The sequence below is a fragment of the Limulus polyphemus genome, unplaced genomic scaffold, assembly GCF_000517525.1.
Source record: "Limulus polyphemus unplaced genomic scaffold, Limulus_polyphemus-2.1.2 Scaffold357, whole genome shotgun sequence".
Classification (NCBI taxonomy): Eukaryota; Metazoa; Arthropoda; class Merostomata; order Xiphosura; family Limulidae; genus Limulus; species Limulus polyphemus.
In genome coordinates this window covers 639,675-662,213 of record NW_013665967.1, presented here as the reverse complement: position 1 = coordinate 662,213, position 22,539 = coordinate 639,675, and the positions used below count along the sequence as shown (strand labels likewise).

At 32.4% G+C, this 22,539-nt stretch overlaps 1 protein-coding gene across 3 annotated transcripts in view; it reads left to right on the top strand.

The window, feature by feature from the left end:
- The first annotated feature begins 227 nt into the window (after positions 1–227).
- Positions 228–22,539, top strand: part of LOC106457657 (kelch domain-containing protein 3-like) — a 77,523-nt gene continuing 55,211 nt past the window's right edge. The window contains exons 1-3 of one of the 3 annotated variants that reach the window (XM_022383661.1): positions 228–378; positions 926–961; positions 8,030–8,138. The gene's annotated coding sequence lies outside the window, so the exon portion shown is untranslated. Of the gene's footprint in view, positions 379–925; positions 962–8,029; positions 8,166–22,539 lie in introns of all 3 variants that reach the window. The other 2 variants (XM_022383660.1, XM_022383662.1) reach the window with 2 other exon arrangements.

The window sequence follows — 22,539 nt, the reverse complement described above, 5'->3', positions numbered from 1 at the left end:
AACATAATTTACAAAGTTAATTACCCGACTAATTTCGACGTACCTCATGCATCACTTTCAAGTGTATACTGATATACATGGTATGTCGAAATTAGTCGGGTAATTAACTTTGTAAATTATGTTTGAACTTACTTTTAAAGGGGAAAATTAGTCCAAGTTATCTATTTGTAAATGTGTTTATGGATTTGCTAGTACAAAAAATTTCCGAATCTATGCAAGCATTTTGTAGAGGGCTTTGTCATTTGTTTGGAATAAAATATAAGTTCATAGACTCTTGATTTTAAATTAGGTTCAAGTTTAAATTAGTAGGAATTTAGTGCAGGAGGCTGATATTAATAGATTTAACATTGTTTTGCGTATAATTAACGATAACTTAAGGTGAGATAATTCGTTTGTAAATATTTTTTTGTTTGATCGATTTCTCATGAATTCAGTAATTACTATGCTGTGTGCACTAGTCAGTACATAGTACTGTGAATGTAATAAAGTTCGACTGCAGCTTTCAACTCGTGAACTAAAAAAATAAAATTTGACTTAAATTTCAAAATTTAGATTTGAGTTAAACTAAAGAGAATTAAGTAGTTTATGTAACTTCAGTTTTGTTTAGAAAGAATTCACCATTACATTCTTTGAAACAGCTTAAGTCTTGAGGTCAAAAATTTATTCGGTTAAAGTTAACCTTAAATTTAAAATGGGTAAAATTTCAAAATATTCACTGGTATTAGTACTAAACTCTACAGTAGTATTTTAATTTTCCGTTTTTTACGTCCTAGTAAATATAGTAACGTAGTTTTAGATTGTCTTAAGTTTGATTGTTAGGTGTTATGGGGTGAGAGGTTTTTTCTTCTTATATTTGAGGGTTGTAAAGAATATTTAATGGTGACTAAGGACATTTTTTGAAATATCATTTTCGATTTGATTGCAGTTTTCTGTCCTTTTGGAGTCAATGAACGTTATATAGGTGAGTGTCAGTTGCAGGGTATTTACGGGACATTGAAAATGTGCATAAATTGTTCAGTCTCTTCATTGGTCTTGTGTTCGTAGCTTTCACCCAATCTGGTTATGTATACATCTGAATTTTGCAATTTGAAAATATTTGTAATGTGTTTGTTTCTGCAGTAAGTCTATAGACTAAGTCAGTGGTTATCAATTTGTTCAGATTGCAGACCCCTTCATCAAAAATGAAATGAACAGGTATACATCACACATTTTTAGTTGTCACTTTAGTTAAATTTTTTTATGGTCTGGCATACGAGTGTTGACTGTACTACTTTTAATTTAATCACATTATTCATTGCAGCAAATAATCTGTATGGTAACTTTTCTTGAATCTTTTCTGATCCCCAGGATATCTTCCATATATCCATCTGGGGCACTCTACCAGTTTTATAACAACTGTGTTAAATTACAGTGTATGAAATGTATGTACACACACACACACATGTAAGTTTAAGCAGAATAGTAAAAAAGCTCTTATTTTTCTTCACCAAAAATAGTTTTTTTAGGTGTGGAGAAGATTTAAGGTACTTTTACTATACAGTTAATTATTGTTTAACATTTAATAATTTAAGAACAAACAGGGTAACAGAATATTATTCTGCCCATGGAATTTACTCCTCCAGATAGAGCTGGGCAATTAGTTGATGCCTTCATTAATCAAGTCCGTTTGATTAATTCATTAGTATACACCCTCCCCCATACAAAAAAAAGAAAAAAGTGGATGCGAGCTGCCTTCATAACATTTTCATCCACTGTATTTTTCTAACATGATATTAACTTTCATATCTTCATTCACATTTTATTAAAAAGTAATTTTTAAATTAAAGAGGCCAACACTTGTGGGTGAATGAAACATGTCTCTGCTATGCAATTCCAACATGGCCAATTTTGATGCTAGACAAATTGTAAGCTCTCTTCCCCCCCCCCAAAAAAAAGACTAAAACTGAGCAAATCCAACCTTTTTGCATGACAGTGTGTTCTGTGCATAAAAATTGATATTTGTGCCAATTTTCATATTTGTTGTTGTAAATATGACTGCACAGGAAGCCAAAATATATATATTTTGGAGTGTTTGACCTTTCAACTTATAAAAATCCTTAAAAAAACCCTAAATAAAAAAAAAAAAGTGAACAAATTTTGTTTGGGCATATTAGACTAAGGTATAACCCAACCAAGTTTCAAGTCAATTTGCTGACAAATGAAGGAATGGTGGTTAATTGAAAAGCATTTGGAAGAAGAAAGAAAATAGAAACAGCATGTTTCCTTGCAGAGACATAATTACCCTTAGTTTCATATCACACACCTCTTTTGAAGTTTGCTATTTAAGCATTTTCTGAAACACATTTTTTTTTTTATCTGTGAAATATTTTGCTTAAGTTTTTTTTAGATAATCTGGACATTTTTTCCCACTTGACAAATGAATCAGTAATGATGACTAAATGCCATTGCACAGTCACCATTCTGTTCATTTTTAAAATATGCAGTAATCCCACACTGATCTTTTATAAATCAAGTAAATTTATAAATAATGAAAATGTTTTACTATTACCAATTAGGATAATAATATTTTTATTTAAAATATAGTACAACTGCAGTTAGAAATAATTAAGTAACCAATTAACCAGTATATTTATGTACATTGTTTGGCTAGGGTAAACATAGAAATAGTCAATAAAGACTTGAATCATCATACTATTTGGTGAACAAGGTAAAAATATGTATTAAAAACTAAAAGCACCATAACTTTAAATGAAGAACCAAACATCAAAAAGATACCTTTATTAAGCCTTAAGCAATCTCCAGTTTGTAGTCTGTGAATATACCCATGTCTAGGTAAACTACTTGTACCTAATGATGATAAAGTCTTCTCCAAACATAGTACACTTGTTACTTTGTTAAATTTGTAATAAGTTTTTTCATTAGCAATTAAACCCATCTCTAAACTGTATAAGCTTACCTTATCTGATGTTTTCTCATTGCAGAAAATTTCTGTAGCTTTCAAAAAGATATAATTCAACACACAAATACTTTCACAATTCATTCACATATTCCAATCATGTTTAAACTTTCTTTATAGCTGCTTTAAAAGCTAAGTGTAATTTGTAAATGATCAGATCATAGACTTTATGTATGCTAGTTGAGGCCATGTATATTGACTCTATGGATTAAACCACTTAACATGGCATGTTTCAACCAAGGTCTGTTAAAAAACTTGGGGAAATGTTTGAAAATCAAAAAATGGATAATATATCCGTAAGGGGTGATAGCTTCTTAGCAAAGATAAATATTCTTTGGGTTGTTCGAAAAATGTATAGAAAAACAACAGGGAATCCTCAATAGCCATGGCACTTGAAGTTCATTTAGGCAGGATTACAGTAAATCTATAAGACCTTTTTTTCTTTTTTACTAGCTATATTTTTGTGCACCAACAATAACAAGCATGGGTGGGGGGTGTATATCCAATTCAGTGTCATTACTCATCAGGATCTTTACCAGCCTACCCTCAAATTGAAATTCTTCTAGGCAGGAATAGAGTAAATTGGTCAAATACATCAATTGAAAGGGTTTGACCTGCGGAATTCAAAATTGTAATTAGATCTCAAGTTGGTCAAGAGATTATGGAGCTATGAGCTAAAAGTTTGTACTTTTAAAAAAAACAACAAAAAAACTCAGAGCTGTTCTATGAACTGTTATGTTGTGGCTAAAAATTGACAAGAGGGTTATTTTGTGTAAAGGCAAAACTCTGCAGCTGTGCGGAAATAAAACTTTTTTTAACAATCACATGAAAGAAACGTCAGAAAATGACAAAATATTGATTCTGAAATGTGTATGTGTATTAAAATATAATTAGAATCAACATGGAAAATTGACTTTGAAATTTGTCTTAAAAAAGGTTGTGGCAAAAAATATGCAAATCCAAAAGAAACCCTGTCTTAATACTCCAGGCACAATGATTCAGAATTAAGTTAGTTTTTAATCCTACACTTTATACATGAAAATGTATTGTACAGGAAATCCAACTGCATTGTTTAACATTTGTAAATAATAAGATATTTATTTACTTATCAGTCACCTGTTGCAACAATACTGTGGACACTTTTCCAGACTTGTTATGCTAGATAATTCAATATTGTTTTACATGTTTGTAAGCATGTTTACAACAAGTGTTTGGACCTTAATTATATTCTTCTATCTATAACTATACAGTTACACAAAAGCTTTGTAACCAAACAAGGGAAATACATAATTATAACTAATTTTATTTCTTAAGCAAACAGGCATGTAGCCAAAGAAAAACCTAGTATTTTTGGATATTCTTCAAGTAGACTATATTTAAATTCAAACAACATGAAAATTTGAATAACATAAATTTATTTTGTAAAATAAACGTTTCAATAGTCATAAATTTATCTTAGAGTTTGAAAACCATTAGGGAATGAACAAGAATAAAACTAAGTTTATTCAGATAATATAGTAGTATTGTGTTAAAAGTAACAACAATGATTAACTTCTCCACAGTTGCTGCAGTAAGGTTTCATTATTACAATGATGGTATGATACAAATTAACATTTTAAAAGTTAGCTGTATAATATTGTAACCAAATTTTCATATTTTATATATGAAAGAAGAGACTTTTACTTGATAATATGGTATTTTGAATTAATCATTGTCAATCATATGGTCCTAAAATAATCTAAGTAAGTCAGAGTTAAAATAACATTTTATTCTGTAAATGATTAGCTCAATCAAGTTATAATCCACCAATAACAAAGCTAATATCTTTATTTCTAGTAATGTGGTTGATATGGAAATAAAAACAAACATTTCGAGTTTTTTAATTGAAGTTAAATAGTTATAATTATTCATAATGGTATTAAGAAAAACAAAATATGGTAAACAGGGTGCCTGTTTTTGAAATTTGTTTTAAAAAGTTCATTAATTATAAAATGATACCACTTGCATTTTCATTTGTTTTAGACACCAAATATATGAAAAATTTCTTTCTCAGTGGAATTTTAATTTATAAACAATGAAAAATCAATTTTGTAAGTTTATGTCATAAAAGCTGCAGGTGTCCTTAACAGTACTAAAAAAACAAATATCTAAAGTCTAGACACATTATCATAGTGCCTGGGAAGGTATAAATATTTACCGTTTCAAAATTTAAATAACCCTCACATTGTTGTATTAGCTTACAAATAATCAGTTATTGACTGAGGTTTTAAGTATGCTGACTTCAGGAAATCTCAAAACAAGCTTTTATGGTAATTAATAGACCAGTCAAAAACACTGACAACTAGTGTTTATTTTTGATACTATATGGTAGTGTAATTACATCTGGCTGTTCTTTTTTTTTTTATATCAATTTCTTTAAAAAATGGAGAGGGATTCACATGACCACTAGACCTGCACCTACTTATCTAACATTAAATAATACAGTTGTTAAGTTCTGGAAAAATGGGTGGAAGGGGTTTGCCCCCCCCCCCCCCCCTACGATCCATGTCTACTTATACAACATTAAAGAATAGTTATGGTCTATACCCTTCAGACCCCTCATTAGCTCTTTGCCGGCTTTTACATCATTAAAGAATATAGCTATTAATTTCTGGAAAACAAATAGATGGGTGGGGTCCAAACTCCCTGGATCCTTTTCAGCTCATACAACATTAAGTATTATAAATAATCAATTATAAATAAGAAAAATAACTCAATATAAAAAAACACAGTATCACTTAGTGTCTTGTAAACTAACTGATCAATCAAAATTACAATTAATCAGTTAATGTCACGGATATAATCAACTAATCGAAATTAGTTTCCATTTATTTACTGTTTTCAATTATTCCAACTATTCAAGTAGTTAAAATATTGCCATTGAGGTGTGATTTCTGTTGCAACTGAATTTGCTTATCCTGTCTTTGTTATCGTAAAACTACTAAGGATATCTGTAACTAGTTTTGAACTGCTGACTAGAGGGAAGGCAACTGTGACAGCAACCACCACCAACTCTCTGGTTACTTAAAGTATTAAATAATGTAAATTTGTAATCATTACTCACAAGTGATCAGTTTTTGATTAATTGATAAATTTGCCCAGTTCTACTTCCAGACACTAACAATCAACTGAAACTAAATGTAGCCCTTGTTACCATAAAAAACAGCATGTGCCATATCAGTTGGCAAACTTTTTTTACAGTTGTATTTCATAACACTGAAGTAATTCTGCCAAAGATCAGTGCTTGTAATACATGGAATAAGTACCTCAAATATAAGTGTTTTAACTGGAAACTTTATTATCCACTTATATAAACATACTTCCTAAATTCAAAGCTTCTTTATTCAAGATTATAAAACTGTATTATTTCTGAAAGTAGATCTTAGAACTCTTGCTTACTCTTTTTCACTGAAGCTCAAAATTTAACTCATTTATAATTTTTTTTTCAATGACACCACTGTTTCTCTTACACAAGACGTTATTTTCAAATATCTAAACCTGAAGTGTATCAATTTATACTTCTTTGATATCAAAACTCATTTTATACGTTATTCAGGCCTTCCTGAATAAGAGAAATATTTGTAATCAGCTCTTCCAGTACCATTGTGGATCAGTGGTAAGTTTGTGGACATATAGTGCAAAAATATGAGGTTTGGTTCCCATGGTGGACATAGTGCAACTAGCCCATTGTGTAGCTTAGCAGTAAAAACAACAGCAGCAGGTCTTCCCAGAATCTTACTTTAGTATTTGTAATAAATTTTAAAATTATATAATTAAAAAGAAGTTACAGAAATTCAAAGTAATGTAATGGACTTTTTTTTTTATCCAAAGGAATTTTTCAAAAGGCTACTAAATAGTATGTATTTTTTTTAGAAGTAACATTTATTTTAAGGTAAATATATGCAGGATATGTGTTTAAAACAAAAACATAAATACAAAGCATTGGTTATGTAATTTTTTGTTGTTTTACATGTGTTTTTAAATGTTTTTGTGAAATATTCCTGTTTGATGGCAAATAAATGGGCTTTTAATTGAGTTAGAGGAATGTGTACAAATGTTATAATATGAAATTAGCAAAAGAAATAGATAAATTATATGTTAAACTTAATAACTTATTCCACTTTGGCTTGAATCATTAGAAGAATTATTGTATATTTAAGATCAAAATGGAGAAATACAATATATTCGTTTTTATGATGAAACAATTTGAGAAATTTTTTTGGGAGGAATTAAAGATCTACATATAACTAATTTCATCATGATATATTTCATGTCACCTTTGATTTTAGTGGAAAAAAGGGTTTAAGTGCTTCTTTTTGTTTATATTTGTCTTAAACTGATGTAGCATTCTAACAGTTTAATTTACAAGTTTTAAATCAGAAATTTAGAGTTTGAATGATAGATGTTAGGAAAAATTATACCAAATGTGTATATGTTAACAAGTTAATGTTTTATTTATTGCTATTTCAGTATTAAAACATTATAAAAACTTTCTTTAAATTTGTTATCAAGTAGCTATAAAAAGTTATTATTATACCTTGTTAGAACAACGTTCACACTTTACAGAACAGTATTAAGCTATATATTTCAAGAATGTTTATTGATATTTGGATGATTTGTCACTACACATATATTTTTTGTCTTTTTATTAAATTTTTTTGTTGTAAGAACCAAATTGGTGGGAAAAAGAACATAGTATTATTATTAATTTCCAAGGTGTGAATAATCAATTTAATGTTATGTGCTTCAAGCCTTTTTTTTTAATAAACTGTTGATATAGTGAAATTAATAATTTATTTTTAGGTTATTAGCACATCACTGTTGTTTAATAAGAACTTTCAATATATAAAACTTTAGTGGCTAAAACAGATTAAAAATATAAAGAAAGATTAATGGATACCTATAAACAAAATTTGTATTTTAATTTTCAAATACAGTAATACTTAGTTTTAACAGTTTGCATTAAATATTCTTTATGATATAATAAAATTGTGGTTTTACCTAATATGTTCATCATTAGTTTTTTATTTCTAGATTTCATGAAAAAAAGGCCAAAATTTTAAGTATTTGCCATTGAATGAAGATGGGAGAATATTATCCTTTTTAAAGTAAAGAGGAATGGAATATTAGCATCTGAGCCAAAGTGAGTTGTTTGTAATAAAAATATAAAGTAAGTTTTAATAAGAATAATCACTGATTCTTTACTCCCAACAAAATTTGCAAACTTGTCTTTTCTCTTTATGAACTGAATATCAGTGTCAATACACTTAAGAAGTAGAACAGTTTTATTCATATTTAAACCACATTACTAAAGATAGAGATAACAAATGTTTGTCTGATAGGGATTAACTTAGGTTTTGGAAAGTGTATCTGTTTTGCTTTTAGTATTTCTGCTGAAATGTAGGAAAGATTTGTAGGCTTATATATATATATAAAGGTCATTGTTGAATTTTAATTTTGGAATAAATTTATGGTGTTATAACATTTGTTATCAGAACATAAAATATATACTTTAAAGATTATAATTTTCAATTCTAGTCAAAAGTAGATAAGTTAGATAATTTTGGGGAACATTACACTTGGCCAGGTTTTAAAATATTTCTGTTTGCTGTAACCCAACCGACCATCTGAAATTGGGGCCAACTGAGGGATTTTTTTTACATTGACCTGCAAAATTTTTATTTTCACCAATTTCTGTCAATATACTGACCCATATAACAAAATTTGCTAACTTTAATATTTTTATTGCTATATTATGGTTAGAATATTTCTTCTCAGAAATTCATGTAGTCTGTGACCATGTGGGAGGGTATCACTTGATAACCAGTTGATAGCTCAATGCTGATTGGCCAATGCATTGAGGTTTGACAACATGGCTTATCTCATTTCCAGGACCCTTCATGCTAAATTAATAAATATACAAACTAGCAGAGGAGAATTTACTTTTGAGAAGCATACATCAAAAATATGGCGAACATAAGTTTTCATTGTATCCATCTCCAAAAAATGTTCTTGCAGATTAAAGATCAGGATCAAAAACAAGCTAATTCTGATTGGAAACATATCCATGTGGAGGGAAGTATTTGTAGATTTACTTGGGGAATGAGATGAAATGGAAGAACAAACTGTAAAATTGTCTGCAACAGCCAATTCAACTTTGTCGATCGAGGTTGATATCGACCAGCAAGTGTGTGTTGTGAAAGAATTTGATTAAAATTGCAATATGCTAACATCCTTTTAACTACTTGTATGCATTATGTTCTAGGTGATCACTAGTTGTATTTCTGAAATTTATTTTGCCAAGCAATTTGAAAAAAAATTTTACCTACCTACCCACCCACATTTTAAATCAGTTTAGGGTTACAGCAAACAAAAATATTTTTAAGCCTGCCTCTATTAGAAGTAGAAAATAGCAGATTCAGAGCAAAAATGAATGAATCAAGACAGTTTAAGCAGTTTTAAATTTCTACCAGGATGGTTGGCCTTTGAAATGGGCTGTGTTTATGGGTGGATAAAATGAATTTAAGGGTGTTTAATGGAAGGCTCAAATATTTAAATGATCAGGGTTGAATTTGAGTTTTTTTTTATTTGAAAGTGGTAGCCTCAATGAATCAACATGTCCCATAAATGGTATGTTATTGTCATGTGAGGAATTGGATGGTTTTAGGGTAAATGTTTGTTTGGAGGAGGGTGAACGTGCTGGGTTTACAAGTTGCACAATAGTAAAAAGTTAAGACTAAGAAGGTTCAGTTATCATTCAGGTGTCACCTTACTTGTCTCTAATAGATTTGAACTTAGCCTGCTCCCATTAAGGAACAAGGTCATCAAGTGGTTTAAATAGTAGGGTACTCTTTCATTAGATACATGGATAATTATTTGTAGTGGGAGGCATTAGAAAGACTAGGACTAGAATTTGCTTACTAGGTGCTAAACTGCAGGTTATTACAAAGTTTGTTGAAAGTTTAGTTGCTGGTTCCAAGGAACATTATTTTTCTTTGTAGTGCACGTAGGAGTAAATAAAGTTGGAAAGTGTAAACCAGTAGAGCTGCTTAAAAAGTATAAAGAACTCCTACAGAGGTTTAGGAATGGAAATTGGTGTTGCCCTTTTGGGAATGCTCCCCTGGGTTAAGTACAGAAATAACTCACTTGGCAAGATCCAAGGTGTAAATGAAAGATTATTAAGGGTATGCTTAGAACAACAAGTGGAGTGGTTGGACCTATGAGAAAGTTTTCTAGTTAGTGTAAATTTTATAGGTTAGAAATTGGTTTTACTTAAGCAGGTTAGTTAATAGGGTATTTGGGATACCTAGGAAATTTAAGGTTTAACTAATAATAGTTTAAACAATATTTTTCTCAGATATAAAGATTAAATATAGTAGATTCAAGAATAAGCTTACAGGTAGTTGCTATTATTATGATGACATTGGGAGTATTAAACCAAAAAAATGATTCCAGTAACCTGACCAATCCAGTTTTTTCAATGTGGTTCAAATAGTTTTATTGATTTTTCCTAAAACAATATTTGTGTGAAATGAAAAAAAAAAAGGAATGTTTTAAAAATTATTTAGAATTCTAGAAAATGTGAATAATTGAGCCTGATTGTTAAGTGAAATTGTGAAGAAATCAAAAGCTGGCAATTTAATAACTTGAATAATTCAGTGACCTTTATCTTACTACCATCACTTTGTCTGTGGTGCACATTATATAATATTGACTGCATATGTAGTACTGATGAAATACATTTTGCCCTTAAAATAATATTCATAGAAAATACTCTGTGATTGAAAAACACTGGATCTCATTTTATATTTACTATGCATAATGTTGGAATTCTCCTACACCCATTCATACTGTATTTGGTGATGCACAGCTTTATAGTGAAATGTAAACAACAATGTAGTGTCAATAGTTGTTGTTCAGTGTAGAGAGTTGATTGCATATGATACAGTGAAGATCTACTTGTCAAAAAAAAAGAAAAATAAATATCATTAGTATTGCTAGCTTATATCTTCAAATTTTTAAGATACAAATTATGATATAAAAATCCCATATTCCATGATAAATGCAAGACATCCCAAAATGAGAAACGTGGTCTGATTTTGGTTTCAAATTCAACTTACAAATAAAAAATAATAATCCCTTTCTGCCAATACTACATTATCACAAGACCATTATCAAAAACATACCTTATCTGTTGTTTTTTTTGCCTTTCTAACAAAATGGACAAGTTCAGAGAGTAATTGAAATATTTTGATATAATTGAGATTACTGAAATGGTTAATTTGGAGAATATTCATTATTGAAATTCCAGGTTAATAGTGTTTTAGGATTAAAGATATAAAAAAGTTAGATAAGAGGATAAATGAATGAATAAATAAATAACTTAAAAAAAATTATATATGTGTATGTGTGTGTGTGGCAATTGTTGTAGGCCATCTGGTCAGTGAGAAACTGAATATTGAGATCAAGGTTGCTACTAATAAGAACACATAAATTATGGGATACTGTGATTTTGGACATTGATTGGGATTGGAGTCAAGTAGTGAGGGAAGAGAGATTTTTTGAAGTTATTCAAGAGGGTTTTTCTACACCAAATATTCCAAGAGCCAGTACATGTTTGTGTGTGGAGGTGCCACTTTAAATTTATTGTTAAACACAAGTAAAGATATGATGCAAGAATTCAAGTAGAGGAAAATTTCTGGGTGAGAGATCATTGAATAATTAAGTTTGATGTTTTGCTACATCTTGAGTTAATTGAAGTTTTTGTTTCTAATTTTTAGAAAGCTGGTTTTGAGACTATGAGATAAACTTTATTGTTAATAGACTAGCTGTTAATTTAACATAAACATGTTCCTTAAAAGTAAGATATATAACAGGGAAGATCATACCTAATTGTCTTACAAAATACAAAGGAAAAAATGAACTGCAAATTAATTGACAGATAGGTTAGAGGATTTACCTATGAAAACAAAGGAAATAATGTGAACCACACTACATCTGCTTTAGGCAATGCTGACAGGGCCTTTCATCCAATACCAGAGCTTATCATACATAGCAGTATTTAAGGCACTGTTTATTTTATCAGTTTTGTGAACAACAACAATTGAACTAAATTAAGGAAAGGAATTGTGTTTATTTTCAATGTTATTTATGTCATTTATGAATTACAATTAGGGTAGAGATTAATAACACAGTATTATTTATTTACTTATTTTTAACTGTGGTTATATATTCTTTTTATATTAATTAACTTTACTATCATTCAGAAGAACTGGTGAACCAGCAAGCTAGGGATTTAGTTAAAAATGAGAGTAGAAGATCCACCAAGGCTTGTGAGAAACAGGTGGCTGTTAAAATTAACACCAAGCATTTTTTTAAGTATATTAATTCTACAGTGAAGCAGCAGTATTCACTCTGGCCCAATGGCAAAATTGTACTTTTGAATTAAAAACACTATAGAAAATATTCTTCTTGTTGTTGTTCCAAATATTAAAAAAAGTAAATCTTTGGAGTTTCAATTTAATAAATAAACAGTTTTACTTATTTAGTTTTATACCTAAAAAAAGATATTATGTTGATTTTAGCATATTCCAAGCAAAAACATTATTGTTTGTGAATTTCCCAATTATTTCTGAGCATAATATGGTATACTCATAGCCCTCTGCCCCCCCAGTGGTTCAGTGGTAATTATGCAGACTTATGATGCTAAAATCAGGTTTCAATACCTATAGTGGGCAGAACACAGTCATCTCATTCTGTAGCTTTGCTCTCTAGAAGGAAAGGAATAAAACAGCACCAGTTTGAAACTTGTAACTTCAATAAAAGTGTAGTTTTCTTTATTTTGACCAATCACTGTTTTTTAACCTTGGTTGTTATGATATGATGTAACTGCCATATCTCAGCTTTGAGAATTTTAGACTAAACACAATGAAAGTTATTTTTCTGTTCTTTTTAACTGTGTATGCCAATATGGCTTACAGTTTAGTGGAGACTTGTGTAGAGATTGTAATATAGTGATAAAAGTTTAGCTTGGTGTTATTTTACTAGAAGAAAGGAAGTTTGTTATCAACCTCTGCCACAATTACAGTCTTGATTGTTTGTAAAGATTGATTTATCATTTTATATGTTATTTGAATTATGATGTTGCATTATGATAGAAAAAGAAATGTTTTTCATGGAATAAGATGAAGTAGAGAATTATTAGGCCTAGTTAGCTCATTTTTCGCTCAATCATGTCAAGTTTTGTTTCACCAACAAGACTGCTGTTTGTTAGGACATGTTTACAGCAGGCTATTAGTAATTGCTTGAATGGTTAAATAAAATCACCTAAAGAAGTGTGAAAATAAATTAACATGAAATTGGTTTAGAACTTATTACATATATTAAATGAAACCTTCTGATTATCAATTAAAAGAAAAGTCAATCCATTTTTAACTTATTTTTGTTGTACAGCAGTGACCATAAACACAGTTAAACTGTATGTGGGTTTTTTCAAGTCAAAATAAAGATATTTATAATTTTAGAGAATAAAAACTTTATTGATAAGTTTTATGTGAATGCAGGAAGACATGAAAACAAGTAATTCAAATCTACAACAAAGGTAAGCATGTGTAATTGTTTCTGAAGAAACATATTGCAATGCAATCTTTTCAACTTTTTTAAAACTGAATTCATACAAATATTTTCTATAGCTACATAATCTGTAGAAAATTCATCTCATATTTCAAACAATTTCATCCAGTACTTTTTTCTATATATTACATTACAATAAACCAAACAATGCAAAAAAGGTGCATCAAATCAATGCACCCCAGGCATTTAAGAGTTAAAGGTGAGCAGAATGTTAAAATGTGGATTGGGCCATTAAAGGATGCTGATGGTGAGGTTTTTGTTAAAGACTGTGATATAGCTGAGTTTGTAAATGATTTCTTTTGTTTTTACAATAAAAGTTAATTGCAATATTTCTGACACTGAACATTTTGTGGTAAATATTAGAATTTGCTTGAATCATGTAGATATTTATTCCCCAGTGGTCAGGTGAAAGATTGAGAAATCAAAAATGGATAAAGCACCACAACCAGACAAGGTTTTTTCCTATGTTTTCAAAGTACTTGAAAGATCATGAATGGAAACCTCTCTCTCTCTCATTTTTGATAGACAGGTATCTGAGGACTGGAGAGTTCTTAATGATACTGCTGTTTTTAAAAGGTGTGAAAAAGTGTTGTTTTGAAAATTATAGACCGGTTAGTCTTACTATTTAGTTGGAAAAATTCTAGAGTGTGATAAAAGAAGATTTACAAATTCATTTTTTGAAATATAAATGAAAGCTTACATATATTCACCAAAGGGAAATTTTGTCTTAGTTTTTTAGGAAGTTGCTTGTTAGTTTGGTGATGGGATGAATTGGATTTGGTTTACTTAGTTTCTCCAAACATTTTTGATAAGGTGTAACACAAAAGAGTAGCTAAGAAAAGTACATTGATAGGTGTTACGAAAAGACTACATAACTGGATTGTATGGTGGTTGGTTTGGAGAAAGTAAAAGGGTACTGTTAATAGAGTACAGTCAAAATGGATCCTTGTCACTAGTTAAGTGCCTCAGTGACCATTACTTGCACTTTGCATTTTCTTATTTACATTAATAATATTGATAGGGGCAGAATTAGTAAAGTTTGCTGATCAATGACTTTAAGCCCTTGGGTATTTCTAGCTTTCTAAAGAATGAGTTGGATCATAGAGTTGGTAGACTATATAAAGGGAAGGCCAAGGTACTCAATAGGTATAATACAAATATGCATGCTAAAAAAGCAACAATGACAGAGTTTTACTTTAAAAGATGATTGCCACTCACTTTCATTTGTTTCTCTACCCAACAAGCCCAAAACCAATGCAGGAAACCATCGCTAAGATACCAAACCAGAAAGGGAACAACCCACCAAATTGTTCATCTTTCTTCTTCTTGTTTCAGTTGAGATAACTTTACAACTACTTTGTCACTAATATCAGTTTAAACCTAAATCTACTCTGTGTGTTTCTGGGCAGTGATTGATGTCATTGCTTAGTTGTAATAACTAGTAGTAATTAAAAAAAATCAAAATTCTAGTGTTATCATTAACCCTTGAAATTAGTTTTTTTTTACAGGAATCTGGTGTTCATTTAAAAGCTTAGGTACAGGGTGAAATAGGAGTTACCAACTAATAATTATAATAGATGAACATTAGATGAGTGTAACATGTATATTCTCAGTGCTTTGTGTACTGTAGAATTGGTGTTTTTAGTGAGCCATCCTCTATGTTATGTATTAAGTGAAGGAGTAAAAAATAACAATACACATATTAAATTTTATTTCACACTTTCATACAATAAACTAACTTTCAGTCAGGCAATAAAACATCACAAAACAATTAATTAAAAAACATTTTATAAATGTAAAATAAAAGGTGGTTTGGAATTTTACTTTTCTTATGGATATGTGTGTGTAAGGACAACCTTGAAGGACTAAATGGTCCTTTGTTATCTATATGTTATGGTACAAGTTTGGACACCAGTGACAATAACATGGTGAAACTGGTAAGCGATTGAAAAAGACTGATGTGGATTTTTATGCAAAGCAAAAGTTTTATAATTATGGGTTTGGTTTTGCTTTGTTGTCACAGGAAACAAGAATGAAAGATTATACTTGGGAGCATTTGTAAGGGGAGGCTGGTAGGCTAGTTGTTTGGGGTTAGTCTTTAACATCAGTTACAAATGAATTTATTTAAATGGAGATTATGTAGTTGTGGCCCAAGCATGCAAGCCACCAACTTGAGGAAGTTTATGATTGGAATCAAAAATTGACTCAGAGACGGATGTTCAAATAAAATACGAAATTATGATTAAAAATATTCATATATTCATCTGTGTCAACAACACCAAAATTATCTTGGAAAACGTTTACATTAAAAGTATCTAATTTTTCATTCTGATAAAGCAACTGTTCATTGATTAATCCCTCAACAATATTCATTAAATCTGACACTACAGCAAACAAATTCTCAATTAAAGTAATAAATGAGATACACTCAGACATAATTAAGTATAGACAATTTAAATGAAACTTCTTGCAAAATATCTCTTAAGTCTATTACCTCTTCTAGGAATTTTACTAAATCTACTAGTGAGTTCTCTTTAACATCTTATTCACACTCATTATACATCATTTGTTACTATGTTGTTAGACTAAGAGAGGATAGCATTGAATACTTACAAGAAGTTTGTGTGCTGGATGTTTACTAATGGTTGGAGAACAGCCATTCTTTCTTTGATTCTGGAACTGTACTGGTGAGGAGTCTGCTGAGTTTTGGATTCACTGGAGAGAACTGATTTTTTAAGCCAAAAACATTACATTTTATTCATGTTTTTACGTATTCATATTGCTGAGGGATCAATAAATTTGTAAAATTCACTAAAGAAGCTCCTTCATGCATCTCATGCCCAATATTCATATCACTCAGCATGTCTGATTTATAACCAATAGAAAAGACATACTGTACAGAAGCCATAAGACCATTTGTTTATATTTGATGGTTAAAGATGATAGTTCACAAGAAAATCTCAACCTTTATTGACTGAAAGTATTGCTTCTGGCAGTAACAAAATTTGTTAATTTATTTATAGCTTAGTTAAATAGACAGATAAATAACATTAGTTTCGGACATTCTGTTGTAATGCCTAATATGTTTTTGGTGTTCTAAAAGCATATTTTAAAGCTGCATTAATTATTCCTTTGGACAAACAACATAGTGAAAAAACAGTAGGGTTACTGAGCATAACAGCTGAGTGCAAACAGGCTTTGACAAGTACAGTACGTACTAAAATGTCTTGTATTTTTATTATATATAGTTTAACAAAAGTAACTAAAATATAAAATTCTGAGACTATACCTCTCTTCCACACACAGCTTAGATATCTTTCTTGCATGTCTGCCAGAGAGATTTGCATGCCACTAGTTTGAGGCAATTCCCACCTAATCTTGCATGATTTAATGTGAATTGCACTGCTACATGATGATGTCATCATGCAACAAAAGCCATTCATCACCAGGAGGGTAAGACACTTCCGTGTGCAGTAGTTGCCCTCTATGTATTTGCACTCCTGGTAACTTATTCTTCTCCTTGGAATTGTGTTGAACAGATGTGCTCATGTTTCTGTCTGATTCAGTTCATTGAGATTTGTGTCATTAATGAAATTTTAATTTTCTTTGGCTTTTCTTTAAAAGCTGTTTCTACTTTTTATGCATTCTCAAATGATGGTGATTTTTACAAAGTCTAATTGAGTGATGTTGCACACACACTTATGCATTATTTCTGTTATAGATTTTGGAGCTTTATTAACTGTTGGCTGTTGCAGCCATTGTTCAAAGTGTTGTGATAACCACATATTTAATGGGCTTCTTACTGCCGCCCTATCGGCCAAATGTATATTTCCTCAATTGGGAATGAACTATTGGACTACAACCTTAACCTTCCAGTCTCTGTAATTCATTATCAAGCATGTTTTTTTTCCATATCTTTCATCTGTGTTCCTTATTATTATTCATTTTCTTACTTCCTGATCCATATTTCATGGAGATTACCTTGTCTTTTCTCCTTGCTTGTTATTAAGATTCATACTGTTTTTTATCTGTAATAGCTCCTTTCCCACACCTAAATGTCATCACCCTTCATATTCATAATTGCTTCAGTCTTGATTTGTAGACTTTCTTCGTTTCTCTTTCTTGATTCACTGTTGTTGGTACTGTTTGGAAAGCTTGGGTATCAGGTCACTTATTTTTTATTTCACTTTTTGGTTCCCCATTTTTCATCTTTTTCTCTCTACCCTCCTGTATTCTATCTCCTAGCTTTGCCTTTTTCTGAGGCATTTCTTTGTGCTTCAGATGGACTTCTGGAGATGTTCATTCCCTTCTCTGTTTGGCCTGTTCCACTTCTGCTTTATCTCTCTGTACCTTGTCCCCCTGCTGTTGGAACTCATTGGGCTGGGTTATGTTCTTCTTTACTGTACTCATTCCTTCTTCTTGTGTACTTGTTATTTGTCTGGCTCACTTTCTTTGCCTGGATGTCTTCAGTTGGGTTATTTTCTCTCCTGTGTCCTGGATTGATATTATATGGCTTATATCCTCGTTATCTTTCTAGGTTATATCCTCTGTCTCATTCTTGCTTTTTACACCTAATTCTCATCTAGATTAAACTAATCCTAAACTTTACATTCCAAATTGTAGGCCTTTTTTCTTGTCTTTCCTCTACCAGAAGTTTAGTTCATCACTCTTCTTGTTAGTAACTTTCACACATTCACAGTTCTTCTCCTACTGTTAGTTTCATTTTTCACCAGTAGTTGTTTTTCATTTTTTCTCCTTGGTCTCTTTACTTGCTCCTCTTTTCTTCACTTCTCATCCCATTTCCTTTTCATTTACATCTGATCCCAGCTGTGATCTATATCACTCAGACTGTGGTTGAACATGGTGTATGTATGGAACACCATCATACACATCACTCTTGGCTTGTATTCCACTTGTTTTCTATGTTCTGTTCACCTTTTCCCCATCTTTCTATTCCTTGCTCTTCCCTTTAACTTGGCATCAGCCTTTTTTGTATTCATTGGTATTGTGAGGGCATTTGTATACCATATTTATGGCACAGGGCTGTTGTTCTCTTTCTTAGAGTATATACTTTTGTTTATCCACTTTTGGTTATTTTCTTCCACCTCCTTTCTTTTGTAATAGCTACTCAGTTAGGGGGTGGGTGCTCATCCTGGGATCTAAGTCCTTTTTTACACCCACTCATAGTTTTGTACTTCTGGGTGTTTTTTCCTCTTGTCTGAGCTGAATTTAGCCTTCTTTTCTTTGCTTTCAAACTATAGTATAGCTGGTCACAAGGTTTTTCACATCTCATTCTCTTCCTGCACAAGAGGTTCTTTCATTTTTGGGGACTCTAATTTCCCTGGAACCTCTCATTCCTTTGGGGCATGCATTCATGTGTCTTCTACAGTGGACCTTGCAGAACCAAGGTTTTCTTACTTGGGGTTCATTGTCCTCTTTTGAGATCTTCTTTTTGAGGATTTATCCTGGTGACTGGACCGTGCCCATAGTATATCCTCTCAAACTGGACATCTTCCTTCTTCAATGCTTCCATTTCTGATGAGGGCTGGACTTCTGATAATTGGACACTGGATAAGCATTTACTTCACATCGTGTTCAACCTTCTCACTATTCATCAGGCATGTTCCCATTCATACTGCTACTGGTGGATCACCTGGTCAAGTGCTACTCAATTCCATTCCATGGTTGTTTCTTGCACCAACTGTCCATGAGGCACCTTACACTTTTGAGACCATTCACAATGGGCTGATCCTTTTGTCTGTATTTTGCCTGGTGCTTAAATCTTGGTGATATGCTGCCTCTCTCAGCCAGTCTGCTTTCTATCAGTGGAGTGGTCTCTACTCCCCTAAGTATTTTGTGGGTTTAATCTTGGTTGGATACACCCCTCTTAGATGCAGTTGCCACCATTTTTGGCTCTGACTCTCTCTCCCTCTCTTTTGGCCCCCTAGTCCTCTTCATTCAGCTGTAGCTGTTGTTTTTATCAGCCAGTTCTGCTCTCACCTAATTCTATGTGTTCATTCCCCTATTTCTCTCCTCTCTCTCTCTCTCTGGTCCTTGGCTTTTCACACTTCTCTCTTTCTTTGGCCCTATTATCAGTATCTCTTTAACCAGCACACTCTTGACATTCAGACCTCCAATTCCTCTTCAATATCTCCCCCTCTCTTGTTTCATTGAGTGATATCTTCCCTCTAACTTCATGCATAGCATTTGCTCAGTCTGTCACCTGTTGGGCTAGGCATTAAAATTATATGGCATTCTTTTTGTCACTTTATTGTGGCCCTTCCATTGCCTTTGTCTATCATTTGAAGTGTAGTGGGGTGCAAATTTATCAGACAAAAATTTGGAAGAATGTTACTAAGCACCATCTAATGTTGAGAGTCTGGGAAAAGTATTAGTAAATTTAACTTGTAACATACTAAGTAAACTCATTATTAGGAATCTAGTTATAGATACACATATAAACATAAATGACAACATTTCAAAAAATAGCTGAAGATAATAATTAATGTTTAATCGGTGGACTTGCATCATGTAGTTCAGTAACAATAAGCTATCATTGACTGTAGCAGGTTTTTTGTCATTGATCCTTCTGCTACTCCTTTTCTCATGTCTGTCATATTGTGAGCCACCTTTTTGCCTTTTTTTTAATCTAACTATTCATTATTGGCTTGTTGGTTTCTGGCTTTCTAGTTGTCAGGAGGCCTGATCCATGGCTTTTTGCCTTTCCTGTTAGCAGAAGGTGTATATTCCTCTGTCCTCTCCACTCCTTCGTTTTCCTCCTGTATTTTTGTCCAACTCCCATGTCTGGCTGAGACCTAAATGAAGATCTGCATGATCTTACACATGCTCCATTTGAGCTGTTCCCTTTTTGCCTTTTGTACCATCATCTTCTCATGTCTAGTTTCCTCCTACTTCTTACATCCTCTTCCACTTCACTTATATACTTCTCTTCTCAGATTGATCTTTCTACCTCGGACTTTAACAGCTTGAGAGGATAACTGTACTTCCTTCCTAGCTCCCTACCTTCTGCCCTTTGCATCTTAGACCATTCAGACCCGGATTGGCTCCTATGTTCTATTTGGATTTTTTGGTGTGCCTTACCGATGACCTGTCCCTTTCAGAGGATCTGCCTTCATCTATCCTTACCCTGGACTCCTCTTTTTCCAAGGACCTTATTCATTCTTTCCTTATTGAATGGGCCTCTTGAATCTTTCGGTTGTTGGGTTCATCTCGGAATGTAGATGCTTGCAGACTATTTCATATTTCTTCACAATTGATTTGCCACCTTTTTTCATTGTTTTACATCTCTCTTTCACCAGCCTAAGATGAGCTCCTTCTGGAAGGCATGTTGACACTCCACACATTTGTCTCCTTCTCTACTTGGCTGTTTTATTTCCTGATGGTTTTCAGCTTCCAACAGTCTCCAATCATCAATCACCCTGTTGTCATTGAGAAGAATACATTCTATTTCTTTTTCAGATCTCCTTGTTCATTTTCATAGGAACTCACCAGGTGGCTGGTGTTGCCTCCCATGGTATACTTACCCAAAATTTGCATTGAGCCAGGATAACGGAAAGTGCTTTTACCATACACCCTTTTTCTACCTGTGCCACTGTGAGATGGGGTGTTCTGCAAGACCACCTGAGGTATCCTGTTTGTGTGTGTGTGTATAAAACACTCGATTGTACAATCCAAACCATACGTATTCCATGGACCATCGTGAATAAATGCAGCACCAAGAAAATGTTCTGTCTACTTTTTTGACTTACTCTTGCTGTCTTTTAAGAATAGGGTTTCATGATTACCCATTGCACTGATTCAAATAAAAGATCTTTCTGGCTGGAGGACTGATGGGGTTCTTGGCACTTTCTCTGGGTCTCCCCAATGAGAATTCCTTTTTTCATTGAGTGGAGCATGGTAAACCCTTGCCACTTACTAATTATTAGCTGCTTGGGTGGTGGACCATGGATAATTCTCACCAGTTAGACTCAACAGCTGGAGGCTATATAAAGGAGTATCAATTTGGTGAGAAGTGGGGTGGTGGTGTTGGTGACACTGTTAGTGTCATGTAGATCACAATTCATATACATTACTTATGCCACTTGAGCCCCCCTCCTCCAGCCATAGTATTCAGTAGAGTTGAGGTGAGCTCACATTACACATGGATCAGTACTGCTTAGTACAGTGCCCTCCTTCTCCTGGTGGAGTCTGTTCCCCAGAATCTGTTCAGTACATTTGAGGTGAGCACTCACTTTACAATACCGTTACATATATATATGATGTGTCGTCCTCCTGCAGCCAGTATCTGTTCAGTAGAGTCGTTGTGAACACCCACTATATGGACTCATATTGCTTAACTATGGTGCCTTCCTTCTGCATCAGGAGTACATCCTGTAGAGTCTGACATTTGAGTTGAGGAGAGCACACAAATCCATGTTACATTATTCATGTTTTCTCCTGCCACAGCTGGAGTATGTCTTGCAGAATCTGATGGTACAGTCTGAATGTGCCCCAACCTAACTACTCTTATAGGCTATCTAACTCCTCGTGTGCAAATACTTATATGGTGGTGTTTTCATTCCACCTGTTCCTGTGACATGTGGCTTTATTGCCTCTTCCCTCGCTCTTTTATGAGCAAAGAGTATGCCTTGGATGAGATGAGATACGGTTTCCCATGGATATGTCTCTGTGGAACCCCCTGCCATTGGGTGTCACACCCCATAGGCTTCTTTTGAGTATTTTCTGAAGGATGCCCATCCAGTAAAGTTTTCATTGGCTCTTCCACTAGTTCTTCATGAAATTCTAGCTAAACTGTGAGATATCATCTCAGAAGTTAACATTTTCCTTGCCTGAATATGTATTTCTGATATATACCTCCACACACACACACACACACACACACACACACACAC